This window comes from Patagioenas fasciata, chromosome 3, assembly GCF_037038585.1.
Source record: "Patagioenas fasciata isolate bPatFas1 chromosome 3, bPatFas1.hap1, whole genome shotgun sequence".
Taxonomy (NCBI): Eukaryota; Metazoa; Chordata; class Aves; order Columbiformes; family Columbidae; genus Patagioenas; species Patagioenas fasciata.
Genome location: NC_092522.1, coordinates 109,997,231 through 110,012,234, shown reverse-complemented (window position 1 = coordinate 110,012,234; position 15,004 = coordinate 109,997,231).

Here is a 15,004-nt window from a genome sequence, read left to right as displayed (position 1 = left end):
AGAAGGTGAAGGTGTGGGACCCAGTGCTGCCAAGGGTGGTAGGTGCTCAATGTTTACATAATCTTAAATTAATGGAAAAAATATCCATTGATAGTTATTAAATACAAAACCGCAACCTCTGCTCCGGGATATCCATGAAGACTGGAAGAACATCCTGGATCAGCAGTATTATAAGCTTGTCCTTTTATACTCTTCCCTGGCATCTCTTTTTTGCCAGGAAGGGAAAAGATCCTGAGATAGATGGATCCTTAATCTGGCACACATGGGCATTCTTAGGAATGCAGGTGTGTTCTTCATGTGAAGGCAGAAGAAGTCTCTTTCAGCATCTTGGACAATTTGATCTTGTTAATCTCATGAATGCAGTGAATCGAGGTTACGGTTAAGACAACTCTTTGGGACACCAGTGCACAAATGGCATGTCCCCTCTGCTGATCTTGGCCCAAAATGGTTGCTGATTTGCCCACATTTAACTCAGATTCAGCAAAGAGGAGTAAGATTTCTGTCTGAAGGAAAGACAGCACAGTCAGAAAAAATAGCAGAGGCAGCCAGATGTGCTGGATAGTCCTGGTTGTTAGTGTTTCCTTTTCAGTGTTCAGGCTGGTCTAGCTCTATGAGATCATTCAGCTTAGCAAATCACTGTGTGTCCTGTTGTGTCAGTAGTCAAACCACAGCCTTATACTCCAAAATCTGTTTCCAAATGTGTATATGAGAGGTGCAGCCACAGAGCTGTGTGCTTAGTGCTGCTGGATGTAACAGCACTTTCTTAATAACAGGGTTTCATTTGGAAAGAAACGCTGTATGAGATGATACAATTTTTAGGACTGCTGAGATACTTCATGTGTTTGAAATCAAGTGGGTGCAACACGCGCAAAGATCAAGGTCACCTGGAGATGTAGGCCACCCAGCCTGAGAGCTTGGCTCAGCCAGGCAAGCGTCATTTCCTCAGCCTGCCAAAGCATGAACCGGGAGTTAGCATATACTCATGTATGTCATGGTGTTCATCTGATAACACTGCTTGATGATTAATCTCTATAATTAATTGTGCATTAATATAGTTCACTGCAGTATATTGAAATGGCAATGGAGATTCCCTCCCCAGTAAAACAAAAGAGTTTTATGGCTCATAATAGAACAGGTTGAAAAAAGAACTGTATTTTAAACTTGTGTGATGCAACATGATGAATCCATGTGTCACTCATGTTGTGATATCAGTCCATCCTTTCTCCCTTTCCTTTTGCTACTTTGCATGCAGGACTTGCTCGTTACCACTCTGGTAACCTTGGACATGGAGAGATTGGGGTTATCTTGGGCAGTCTTCTGCTGAAAGTAGAAGACTGAATAGCTGCATGAAGCCTCCCCTGCAACCCTAGGCAGGAGCACTGCGTTTCTGTTGGGGGAGCTGTATCGTGGAGCTGCCATGGGGTGGGAACCTGTCCTGTCTGTGTGCAGATAAGGGAGCATGCTGAGTCCTCTGAAGGAGCTGTGAGACAGCTCTGAGGGTGTGTATTCCACCCCTCACAGGTTCTCCAGGAATTCTCTTGAATTCTCAAGGCGGCAGGCAGTTCTTCACTCGGGGGTTTGACAGGACTGCCCCTGTTTCGGAGGAAGGCAAATCCTTCCTAGGCTGCGACTATTTAATGCATGAACAGTAAATGTCAAGTAGAGAGAAGGTGGAGCTCCTTCCCACCGGCGACCAACCTGTGCGTGGATGCACAGTCAGAGCTCTCTGGGATCAACACGTTCTTGATAAAAAGGGATGGACCCAGCATGGACTAGGTCTGTGAAAAAAACAGCGGTGGTATAATGGCTGGATGCTAACTGTTCCAGCATAACCATGGAAAAAAATATGGGAAGGCAAAGTTGAAGTTTGTGAGGAGAGCCCAGTGGAACCCATGAGCAGGTTCTGCTCTGCTTCTCAGCCTAAATTTGGTCCCAAATGTTGTAAATGCTCCACAGGTCTTGGCTCTGAGTTATTTCTAGAAGGTTGGAAACCAGATGGGAAAATAGGAAACCTAAAGTGCATCTCTAGAAGCAGCAGAAAGTTAGCCCATACTTGTTTGTATATAGTCAAGCAACGGATGCCAGAAGGAAAGCAGGCAAAAACTAAGCACATTTCTGGTAGCAACTGCTTCTGTAACACTGCCTTGTGTTTTTCATTATATTAGGGGAAGAACACTATCAGCAATTATCATTTGACAGAGGACTAATGTAAGAAAAACCGAATGTCACATGAAAGTAGAGTTCATAAGCAATAGGATGTTAAACAGAGCAAGAAGAGGGCACCTGTGAACTTGTTCTTGACCTGAGGTCGTGGCTTCTTGTCTAGCTGGCAGAGCCAACACCGCACTGTCCTCAGCCCCAGGGAGGTACGCGATGCCAGGGCCTGGGGCTGCCCCAGTGCCTTTTTCCTGGATGGGTTTGGGACAGGTCCTGGCTGCCATGTCCTGCCGTGATGAATCCCCCCATGGCAAGTCCCCACAGTCCCAGTCCCAAGAAACCACCAGCCCATGTGGTGCCCTGACACTGGAATGGGGAAAAGGAACTGAATCCCCCCAAAATTAATGTGACAGGAGTGGGATGGACAAAGTTTCCTTCTGAGACTCCCTGCATTAATATCTAATGAAGCAACTGAATTTCACTAAGCAGAAGATATCACAACATCCACATGACAGTGTGGACTGTCTTCTGACCTGTGGGATCCCAGATGCTACAAGGAAATACAATTCATGCTGGGAACTCTGCACATCTACTATGGATTTAAGAAGTTGTCAAGGCTAGGTGACATTTTATTGAAAGGCAGTGAGATGGAGATTTCTTAAGTCATTATGAAAGACTTATAAACAACATGTATGAAAGTCATGTGAGGACAGGATAGGCCTCAAATGCTTTATCCTAACCCTAAAAGAACATCAAGTGGAAGTGTTAAGGAAAGCTCCCATTGCCAAAAACGCAGAGCAGTTGAATGATAGGGCCCATGTTACAGATGCAAGAAGATGGAGTCCCTGAAACAAGGTAGTGCTAGAAACTTTTGTCCTTTGATTAAAGAAGTTATGCACATAACTAGGTGATCCTGAATATCAAATATTTTTTTTTGCTATGTGGTATCTGCTGTTTAAGCACATTGCTGTGAAATACAGGCTTCGACATGAAACCACGCAGCACAATTATCCCCAGTTCAATAAACAGGTGGAAAAACTATCAAAATCACAGGAAACAGCTGTAGCAAGACAAGGAGGAGTGACTGGAAGACAGGCAAGTGCAGAATTAATGTGGGCATGCTCAAGAGTTAGGAAATTCAATCCTTGTCATTTGGAAGGAAGCGCAAGTATGCCATATATTAGCTGAACTCTGTCTGAAACAGACTTCATCAAGTGGTGAAAGGGCTGGAGAACTAATGGGAATATAGAAATTAATTTGTGTGGAAATAGGGGATGTGTTTTAAAGAGATGTATATTGATGAGTCCAATGGAGGTCTGGGAATTTGAGTCGGGGTAGCTTTGTCTCAGAGAGACAAGAACAAAAAGCTGCTCTCTGAACATATATTTCCCACTTGTGAGCAGTTGCTGTGAGTAGCAATGAGTATTTCACCTTCATGGTAAAAACATTCCCTGTTTCTCCCAGTGAAGGACCTTCTTTCGGTTCTTCTACTGGTGTTTGTGCAACTAAAACTGGGAACAACGATGCCTGGCTTGCCAGAAGGCAAGAGCAGGGTCACTGTGCAGAGAGCTGAGACAAAAGAAGCTCCAGGAGAGCTGGGGTCTGTGGGACTGTTGCTTCTCTGTGGGGAAGACGCTGCCTTTTCGGGTGGCGTAAAACAATTGCCACAAGTAGCTGTGGGGGTCCTTGTTTGGGTGAGGTTATCCCAAAGGACACATGGGAAATAGGCAGCATCTCCTCCAAAGCAGAACAGAGAGCCCTGAGCTGTCTGTTTTGCCCAAGAAAGCTTCAGACAAGCATCAGCCACAGTGGGCTGAGACAGCTGAGCCCCGGGGCATGGCACAGCCAGAACCAGGAGCCTTCTGGTGGTTTATAACACTGGTGCTGATGTCTGGCTGGAGACACCCTACAAAAGAGCTCAGTATATGTGCAAACTACACATGCACACCCTCTCTGCTCTCTCCCATCTGAAGGCTTGTGTGTGGCACATCAACCTCTAACAGAGGTCACTCCTTATATAAACTGCTGTGAAACTAGCTCAAGCAAAATGTTTCAAAAGATCATATTTTTCAAAGAACAGCCTGGAGTGGGTGAGGGTTTCTTTCAGAATTTGGTTGCCAGAAGAAATGAAGAGGCTCTGAGCTCTTCTGGTTTAGATATTGAGAGTCTCTAGGGTATGGCATAATTCATTTAACTTTTCTGCCTCTGATTCCCTGCTGTGGAAATAGACAGTGAATTCTCAATGCCAGGTGACTCCATTAAGAGTTTTGATTCCTTATATTGATCATAAATGCAATGTCAGTGCTAACCATGACTGTGGAATAGCCTTTCTTCCAGTGTGAGAATCAGCTCTAAGTATTTAATGTTTTTGAGACTTCTCTGAGCCCCCAAACTCACACAGGGTCAGGGAAATAGGAATGCTAATTGTAGAACCCTCAGCAGTCTCACTGGGCTAAGCACTGCACTCCTTCACTTTCTCCATCTGTAAAACTGGGATGTCTGTCTGGTTTACAGTCACGTAGTGAGGATTGATTTATTGTTTAATGTGTGTAAAGAATTAAATAAGTGTTAAGTATTATTATTATCAAGCCAGAAGGGTGAGTCAATGACCCATTTCCTATCTGAGCTTGCCTTCAAGGTGTTGATGTTTCTGGCAGATTACTGGAATTGAATATCTGCCATAGGTTGCATTCATATAGCGATGCAAATAAAGCACTTTTTGTGGGCATTGTGTTGCTTCAGGCCTCATGATTACAGAAGAAAGATGCATAGATTAAACCTGCTTTTAGATGCACAGCATCTCCACAGGCTATGCCATTTAGCCTCTCTGGGAATCACAGCAGTAGGTTCATACATTCACATGAAGAGATGGGTCTGTGGAGCAGACAGGCAGAGTGGAGAGGGTGTTTGATTCAACTCCTGCTCTACTGCAGATTTCTTGTGAGTTTTTGTGCAGGTCAGTTGGGAAAATCCTCATAGACACACTTTAGAAAAGCTCAGTTGTCATCCACAGCTGTTAAGGTAAGATCAGGTAACCGGAGTTTATTCAGATGCCACTTAGACAGTGCAGAACTGATGACTTCTATTCCTTGGCCATGACATCCAACAGGGAGTTTAGCTACCTTTGCCATCTAGCCACTAAGCGCAGTGGCAGTGCCAAGGCCACTTGTGTAAATTATTCATTATTCACTGAGAAGCATCACTGTTCGAATGGCTATCATTAAACGTGCTGAAACTGATGGGATGTTGTCTTGAAGTATAGCAACCTGCACAATGTCCTGAATTCACCCCAAAGAGCTCACCAGTCAAAGTTTGCTTTAATTACTCAGCTATTTACTGGCCTTTCCCCTGTTTTCCTTTGTTCTCTGCAGGCACGTCCATTCTGGTGAAAGCGCTGCCCAGTCTTGTCCCCATTAAAAACAATGGGATCTTTGCCACTGACTTAGAAGTGAATGTCCTAAAGGTCATACTGCAAAGGGAGTTTATCTGGGTGAAGGTAGATTGTGACATCCAAAGCACAATAGCCTCTTTCCAGAAGAAAAAGTACCCTTCTATCCAGGGGCAGCTGGGAAAGAATGTTTAATTCAGTTTTACTGTTTGGGACTAGGACCACACAGAAGTGTTTCAGCAGATATTGTTGGAATATTATTTCAAAACCCCAAAACTCCTCATTTGTCAATGAAATAAATCTTAAGGATTTTTGGCATTTTCGTTTGTTTGTTTGTTTTCAGTTGTGTCTAAAATGAAGTCCTGAAGCCATTTCCTAGTTATTTAGGTAGCTAAAGAAATAGATTGGTAAATGCTGTCCTTTTCTAACAGACTACTGGAGATAAGTTGCTGCTTTTGAAACTCTCATTAAATGTCCACTTGCACCTTTTGGCACTAAAGTACCTGTGGAAAGCTGGCCCAAGGACAATGGGCAAGTGGAAGTGGACAGATCATCCAAAATGAGCACCTCCAGCTTTTGTAAGACCTCTTCATGTATCCTTGGTGATGCAAGCTCTTCATTTCATCAACATAGCCAGGTTCTGTTTAGAAAAATATGCAACCAGGTATTTCAGAACTGAATTTTTGTTCTGTTTCTTTCCAAGGCTGAATTTAAGCTGCCGCTCGAATACCAGATTCTGAGGCAACTGTCAGTCCTTGTTAATGGGATCAGCACTGGCACACAATCTTGCCTGATCCTGTTTCTTCACACTCACCTGTTGCCTGTGTTTCCTTTAACCACTCCCTTGGCTTTGTGTCTCACTGCTGACTTGGCACCATCATTCACACTCACTTTTTTTCCTAGAACAGCCTCCCACTCATGCCTCTCAAATGCCCACCATCCCCCATCAAAAACACCGTTACCCCAAAGCAAGATCCTTGTTTTCAGTCTTCCCTCCATGTCTTGAGGTGTGATTGTTGCCTTAATGAGATGGTATCTGTCTCAATAAACTGATGTATTGTCTGTGCACTGAAGTCAGTAGGAGGTCAGGAGGACTGATGCTCACTAACTTTTGCCATAAGTGGATCTGTAATGATCTTGCACTCCCATAGGTCTTGTGCTGACAGTCTGTAATGAAAGGCAACTATTTGCTGTAGTGTTCTGAGACTTTCATTCATGTCTTTGCTTTGTTATTGCTCTTGGACAAGAAGAACTGCTGAACTCGGGTGCTATCTCTTTCCTGATAGGAATTAGTGAACACCACAATGTTCCCACCAACAGACAGAACACATTATTTATGCCCTGCAAATGCTTTTTGTATAGGAGAATGGAGCTTTAATACCCTTTTCTTGTATTGAATTTGTCAACATCATAACCATTAGTGTAAGTCATCATAAAAAATAAAAGGGTTAGCCATCTCATTTGGGAAAAATTGATGGCAAACACTGAGGCAGTCTTAGAAGTGACTTTAGAAAGACAGAAAACTATGAAGTTGGCTAGATACACAACCTACTGTTTGCATATTATGTTTAAACAGGTGAAAACTGTTTAGATACTAATGCTGCTCGATAAACGCAGTGGAAGAGAAGACCTAAGGATTTTTTGGATTCATGAAGACTTAGAGACAAGGACAGAGTTGGGACAAGAATCTGAAGATACGATCTTCATCTTCATTGTCTTTCCTCCCTGGTGCAGTTCTAAACCTACTTCAAAGGTTGTCATTCATTCTAACCAGATCTTCCATACAAGATAGATTTTCTCATATGGTGGTGTTGCATCTGTCCTTCTTGTCCAGATCCTTCTGTTTGGCATGTACCTGTGATTAATAAAGGCAAGGAACAGAAAGACACCAAGCAGTAAAAGAGGAAAAAAGTTGAAAAAAAGTAGCTAAAACCAGCACATCAGAGAGAAAGAAATGATGGAGACAGTGAGTGACCTATAGATAAAAGGAAGAACAAGAAGATGTTCAAAAAACTAGGACTTACGTGTGCAGGCAAAAGGAAGATCTATATAAGTGGGCACTGCTTACGAAGACAAATTGCTATTCTGCTTGTCCTCATGTTTTCAGAGAACAGCAAAGCATGCTGGTTTGTCACACAAATTGTTCTGGGACTCATTCCTGACAGCCAGTTTTAACAGGTGGACGGAGTAAATCACAGACCTGTCAAACATAATGCCAGACTAGATCAGACGCATGGTGTTAGGAGTTAACAGTAAGCCTACAAAGCACGGAAGAAAGCATGGATCAGCAAGGAAAATGGTGTCTGGACAACTGCCAAAATCAAACTAATTTCAGCCTTGTAAAATTGGTTGAAACAAATGGCAGACTTCTTCAGTCTATAAATAAAAAGAGAACAAGGAAGTGGAAGTGCTTTGCAGTGAAAAGTAGTAGAGATGAAAGATAATATAGGTTTGGCTCCAAAACTAGATGAGTACCTTGCTTGAGTTTCTCATTAGGACACCAGCATAAAACCTGTGGGCAAAGACAACTTGTCTAATGAGAGAGTCTTTGTGTAAATGGAATTACAACAGTCGTGGTAAATGCAAAATCCAGAGGGTTTGTTATGTACGAACTAAAGCAAGGTGATAGTATTTTTCTGGCAATATTAAAGAACTACTAGGTGAAATTGCAGTTACAGTGAGGAGTCACACTATTGAATCCAGCTTGGTATGTTCTGGTTGGAGAGTTGCAATCATAGTGCTTATTTTGAAGAGTGAAAGAAAAGCCATCTGGGAAACTTGAGTCATTAATCTGACCACAGAAGTAAATAGGCTTTTGAAAAAAGTGTGACTGAAAAAACTAATTAAAGTCTTGTGGGTAAATGGAAGTGAAAAAATGCTATAGAGATTTATCTAAAGATGCAGAGTGTAAAAATAACATCTGTCTTTCTAGAAAAATGATACCTTAGGGAACTGCAACAGATCTAGTCTACTTGGACTTCAACAAGGTCTTTGTTCTTGTAACAAATGGGATAACGTTAACTACAGTAAAGCAAAAAAAAAGAAGATTAAAAAGAGAATGGCAGCCAGGTATGTGAAATGAGGAGCTGATGGGCTGGAAGGAGAAGTCCCTCCACAGAGGATGAGAGTTCAGATGGGAAATATTTAATATCCTTATGAATGACGACAACAGGAATGGCAAAAATCCGGAGTGCATTGGTGAAATACGATGGTCACCATCAGTGCAGACAAGGACACTCCTAACAGAAGTTCATTTTGCAAATTTGCAAGTACAATAAAAAGGCTTTTTTTCCTTGAGCCATTTCTGTAAACTGGCTAGAATAGCCTCCCATTTCTAAAGGGTCTCTCTTTTTCTCCAGTGACAAAAAAAAAAAAAAAAGTGATTGTGCAGGAGGTATACATCAGAAGGTAATTCAGCTTGCTCTGGCTTTGCAATGTTGGCTTTGCCACATTACCCAAAGGAAAAGCAAGGTAAACATTTATTTTGGCCTGTATATGGTACTTGTAGATCAGATCTCATTAACAGGGTGATATCACTTTTCATTTTCTGATCTCAGCCTGGGTGTAAAGGTAAGAGTTAGATAAACCGCTCTTGGGCAGGTCTGTCACTCTCTTCAGTGAGATGATGAAAAACAAGGAAAACAGGAAGAAATGGAGAAGCAAATTGCAGTCTGAATACTGTGGACATTTGCTTGACAATGAGAAAAGTCACTGTAGGGTGGATGGAAGAGGAGTTTAAGACCAGGCTGTGCCAGCGCTGGCTTGTGGGGGGTAGTAGACGTCAGGGAAGTTGCATACAAACACCCATAGTCCCCCTTGGTTTGTATCAAGGTCCTTGGAAATGGATCCAGCAGGGAGGGAAGTGTGAGACCCATGGTTCTCTTTGGCCTGGACCGTCACTGTGCCTTCAGAGGCAGCGGCTGGAGCAGCCAAACCCTGAGACTTCATCTGTGGGGACAGAGTTCAGTTTTTCCTCGACTGAGGGAAGGCCTTGGATTAGCTCCAGTCCAGAGAAATCTGTAACGAATGTGTCATTTTGCCAATTAATGTTACGATTAGGGCCATTTTCAGTCTCAGACCTTCTCAACGTTGCTGCCAACACTGAGCAGGTTTCCTAAGGACGGATCAAAGGGGTCAGTGACACCACAGCATCCAGCAAACTGAATCATGGAATCATAGAATGGTGACAGTCAGAAGGGACCTTTAAAGATCATTTAGTTCCTGCCCCCCTGTCATTGGTAGGGACACCTTCCACTAGACCAGATTTTTCAAAGCCATGTTCAACACCACCTTGAACACTTCCAGGGGTGGGGCATCCACAACTTCTCTGGCCAGTCTCTTCCAGTGCCTTACCACCCTCACAGTGAAGTATTTCTTCCTTATATCTAATCTAAATCTATGCTCTTTCAGAGTCAAGCCATTATACCTTGTCCTATCACTACATACCCTTGTAAAAAGTCCCTCTCTAGCTTTCTTGTAGGTCTCCTTTAAGTACTGAAAGGCTGCAATAAGGTCTCCCCGGAGGCTTCTCTTCTCCAGGCTGAACAACCCCAACTCTCTCAGCCTGTCTTCATAGGAGAAGTGTTCCAGCCCTCTGATCATCTTTGTGTCCTTCGTCTGGACTTGGTCCAACAGATCCGTGCCCTTCTTATGCTGGTGGCCCCGGACCTGAATGCAGTACTGCAGATGGGGTCTTGTGAGAGCAGAGCAGAGGGGCAGAATCACCTCCCTTGACCTGCTGGTCACACTTCTTTTGATGCAGCCCAGGATCTGGTTGGCTTTCTGGGCTGCAAGTACACGTTGCTGGGTCTTTTTGAGCTTCTCATCAACCAACACCCCCAAGTCCTTCTCCTCAGGGCTGCTCTCAATCAATTCTCTACCCAGCCTGTACCTGTGCTTGGGATTGTCCCTGTCAATAAAAGGCACTGCTCAAAACACCAGCCTGCATGGCAGCACATGAGGCAGAGCCCAGCCAGAATCTGGGGAGGATGACAAGATGAGCAATCAGTAGGAGCCACCAGCTGTAGGTGCTGCAGGATCCCCAGAGGCCAAAGCTGAACAGCAAGGACTTGTGGAAAAGGAGGTAGAGCCTCTTGGGCCACCAGCCTTGGGAGGGATGTAGTGCATGCTGTCTTCCTCTCTGCTGTGCTCAAGGGGAGGATGCTTTATGAACATTTTCTAGAAATCCGTTAGAATTGCACCAAGAACTTCTCAAGTCTATGTCCCTTGTGCCTTGGAGCCACTGTACTCCCTACCCATGTTATCACCAGAGCAATTTGTTCTGTTTCTTGAAGTCATCCTGCGGCAATCAGGTGTAGCATTCCTTAACCTCTGCTGGCACTATGCAACAGCTGAACTGAACAGCATCGGGGAGGCTGGCAGGCAACGCACAAAGCAGGTCTATAAAAGCATGTCAAAGAATGAGTCATTGTCAAGCCTGAAAGAGACAAAAAGATTGATTACGGAAGAGCTGAGAAATACATTGTGATGGTGACTCACCATATCCCACCCTTTCTGCATTCACAGACCTGCCACCTGATTAATAACTTGCATTCTGTCTTGATTCTCTCTACCTTCTCAAGGCAATCAGTAAAATAAGGGTCCATCAATTAAAATTTCCACCTGAAAGAGGGGGGTTGCATGGAGAAGCATCCATCCCTTTTTGCACCCACACCTGGTAAGCCCCTTTTTCTACCCTTTAGCCTATCATAAAGCCAAACATTTTGGGGAAAGAAGGTGGTGCAGAGCCAGCACAGAGGACACCATGAAAACCAAGTGATGGCAAGAGACGATGTTTCCTTGCTGAATGTCTGACTTCTATCAAGTGAGATTTGCCATGTTCCCTATCTTCACCGATCTTCTGAGGTCTGAAGGAGATTTTTGGTGGAGTTTATTTATGGTCTAACAGTTGTCATTGAAGCTGCTGTCATTGCCCTCACAGCTGCATCTGGTCACCTCGGCATTCCCATTCGGAGTACTCAGAGGGCAGCCCTGTGTCAGGAACATCCTACTGTCCCCACTGAGACCATCCTGAAAAGACATGAGGCTGTTCTTGCTGCCCACGAGGTGTCACTGAGAAGCCAGGAGATGACAGGGTGGGAAGGGTCAGAGATGGCAGGACAGCGGAAGCCGGGGAGCCTCTGTCCTTGGCTGCCCTTTTCCCAGAGCCCAGGGCAGGCAGATGTGCACGGGCAGGGGTTTGTTTGCAGGGAGCTGCATGTTGACCAGCTGCGTGGCAGCCGAGCAGGTCCAGACCAGAACACGGCACGGCACTGCCAGCGGTGTGTGGGCAGAGGGCTGGTGATGACTTCGAGATCCCCGGTGAGCGTGCCAGGCCCATCGTAAAGGCCTCCTTCTTGGCAGGCAGGTTGATCAGGTGGCCATGGGAAATCACCGGCCTCTCAAGAGTGATGCCAGGATAGCCCAGGCAGGGGCTCGCTTCACTGGTGTCCACTGAAACGCACTGAACTGCTCCAGCAGAAATGCTGCGGAAGGGAAAGACATAAAGGAATGATGTTGAGAAGGAGCTGGCTCACTGTCTGTTTGCTTCTGAAATGAAAGGAGGCACAAGGAAGCATAAGCAGAAAGCAAAAAAACATGAGTAGTTGTCATTAGCTGCAACTTGACAGGAAATACATAGTGCTTTTGAAAATCCTATCCTAACATTTTTAATATTTTCCAGAACCCAGGATAGACATGTTTTAAGATTAAAAGAAAAAAAGAGTAAAATTTATTTTATTTTGCAAGGTGTAGCATTTTTGACCATTTTTCTACTTGCCTGAAGACCATCAGAAAAAAAAAGTGAAATAGAATTGTCTTAGGGAAGGGTAAATACATTTCTATAACAAGAACCAGTCAAACACATGGAGCTTTTATCCAGGATACAGCTCTAAAAATAGCACTGTAGGGTTTCAGGGGTGTTCACTTTCGAGAGGTCTCAATGACTTCACCAGTCTGTCTGCTTGGGTTTACATTTAGAAATGGTGTCACCTGCTAACACCTTTCCAGTACCCTTGGCTTAACTTCTCCAGACTCAGCTGGGCTCTCACTGCCAAGTGCATCATCATCAGTAACACAAAATCCACAGGGCAGATTCTGCCATCCAGCACCCTGACTCGGTTACGGGCATGTTGGGAGGCTTGTGCAGGTACTGAGGAGGAAAGGAGCCATTCCTGTAGCTGGGATAAAATTAGCAGTTACATTTTCAGTGGCTGAGATTTAGTGATGAAGTTCCGAAGGTTCATGGTTTCTTTGTACCATTTAAGGTGCAAGGCAAGGAAGGGAAAGCCAAGGGAGAACTTGAGTTGAGTCACAAAAAAAAAAAAAAAAAAAAAAAAAAAGGAAAAAAAGAGAAAAAGTAATCAGGTTTGCTTTTCTATAACCCCAGACTTCCTGGGAGACTGGAAAATGCAGCACAGATATGAGACAAATGCAGTTGATAATGCTGCTTGTGTGAAATAGTGTTGCTTGAGCAGGACTGGTGTACCTGTCTAGGAAAGGGCTGCTTTTCTTGGTCAATACAACTGTACGACAACCTTTCCTGCACAATTACCCTCTGAAGATGACTACTACAGAGGCGCAGAGCCTCTTCATTTCTCAGAGCTATAAGCTGCATCCATTTATAAATGCAAAGACCTGTGGGTGTTATTAGCTGGTATATTTACAGGTACTATGTACTCATTAATGTATTTTTACATGAGAACACCCTACTAACAGCCAGAGATTTCTGTGTTCACAAGTTCTGCCCTTGAGCTCTCCCTTCCTTCCCCAGCAAGAAAAGAAAAGGAAAAGAGAGGGTCTTGCACCTGCTTGGTCTTTTCCTCATGAAGAAATTGTATTGGTGCAGTTGAAGGGCCAGGGCAGGAGGAAACCCAAAAGCTGCTCTTCCTATGCTGGCTGAAACTTCTTTGCTTGGTGTTTTCAGGGCATGGAGCGTCAGGATATCCTCTCCTGCAGGTAAGGGATGAGAGGTCCAGCGCTGCTCAGAGGAGGTGTTGGCTGTCCGAGACAGCTCGAGTGATGCTGTTGGGGAGCAAAGACTGGGGAGCAAAGGTTGGGAAGCAAACCAGTTCAGGACCTTCTACATTACAGGTGAGTGGGCACTATGGACTGGACCCTGGCAGAAAAGTACTGCTCTGGCCATTTGTCCTCACCATGGATCTGCCCACATTGCTGCAAGTAGTATTTTGAGCAGAGCTGGTGCTGTGTCATGGCTCTGTGATAAGAAGGTGGTCACTTGCTGTCCTGAGGGACTCTTGGGAGGTGAAGTCCTCCCTCCCAAGGACCAGGGCAAAACCTCCTTCGAGACCACTTGCCGGTTGTGGCTTGGAGTGAGGGGGTACTCACTGACCCTGCACACAAGAACAAATTTCATCCTGTATTTTCATTCTTATTACTTAATACTTCAATTGTGCTTAATGATGTGTTTTATTTTATACGCTGCTTTACTTCATGACTGTTCTCTTGGGTGGCTTAATCTGTCATTAGTGCATCATGTTTTAAAGGCTTTTCTTTTCCCCTGTTAAACCATTTAATAGGCTCCGGGAGACACTCCTGGGTGTGTGCTCTGCGGCCTGCCTGCGCAAGGCTGGGGTGCAGCTGTGCACCCCACATGCACCCAGCACCCAGTGGGCCAAGGTTTCTATAACCACAGCTCAGCCCTGGTAGCTAATGGACCCAACACCTCTAGCCAGCACACAGAGTGTAGGACTCAGTAGTAAGGTTACAAGCAGCACTGATGCTCCACGCCACTGACAGCGTGTCCTGCCTCAGTGAATCCTGCCCATTTGCATGCAGGGGATGCCAACCTCATGTGAGGCAGTGTGTCCTGCATGTGTGGGACAAGCCTTCATTCCCCCACAGCTCCGGGCAGAACTGGGCACATCAGGGGAACAAGGATCCTGTGCATGTTCAGCTAGCTTGAAGTCAGGGTGCAGCCAAAGTGGGAGGCAAATCCAGGCTCCAGGAGTGGTTTCAACCTGTACACACTAAAAACCCCCATAAATAAATAAGAAAAATATGTTTATAGCTTGTGGTATTTAAAACAAGCGAATTATCTTTGCTGAAGGCATACACACCAGAAGAATTAATAAGTGGTAAGATTTCAACATGCTGATTATATTTGCCTTTACCTACAGCCATCCACAGAATCATAGAACAGTTTGGGTTGGAAGGGACCTTCAAAGGTCATCTAGTCCAACCCCCTGTAATGAGCAGGGACATCTTCAACCAGATCAGGTTGCTCAGAGCCCCGTCCAGCCTGGCCTTGGATGTTTCCAGGGATGGGGCAACTATCACCTCTCCAGGCAACTTGTTCCAGTGTTTTACCGCTCTTGTATGACGGCATTTCATATTTGTGCTTCCTTTATAAAGAACATAAAAAAAAATCAATAGTTGTCAGGTCTACACAATAAGAGGTTTACTTAATAGAAACACTATGATTATTTAACATACTATGAG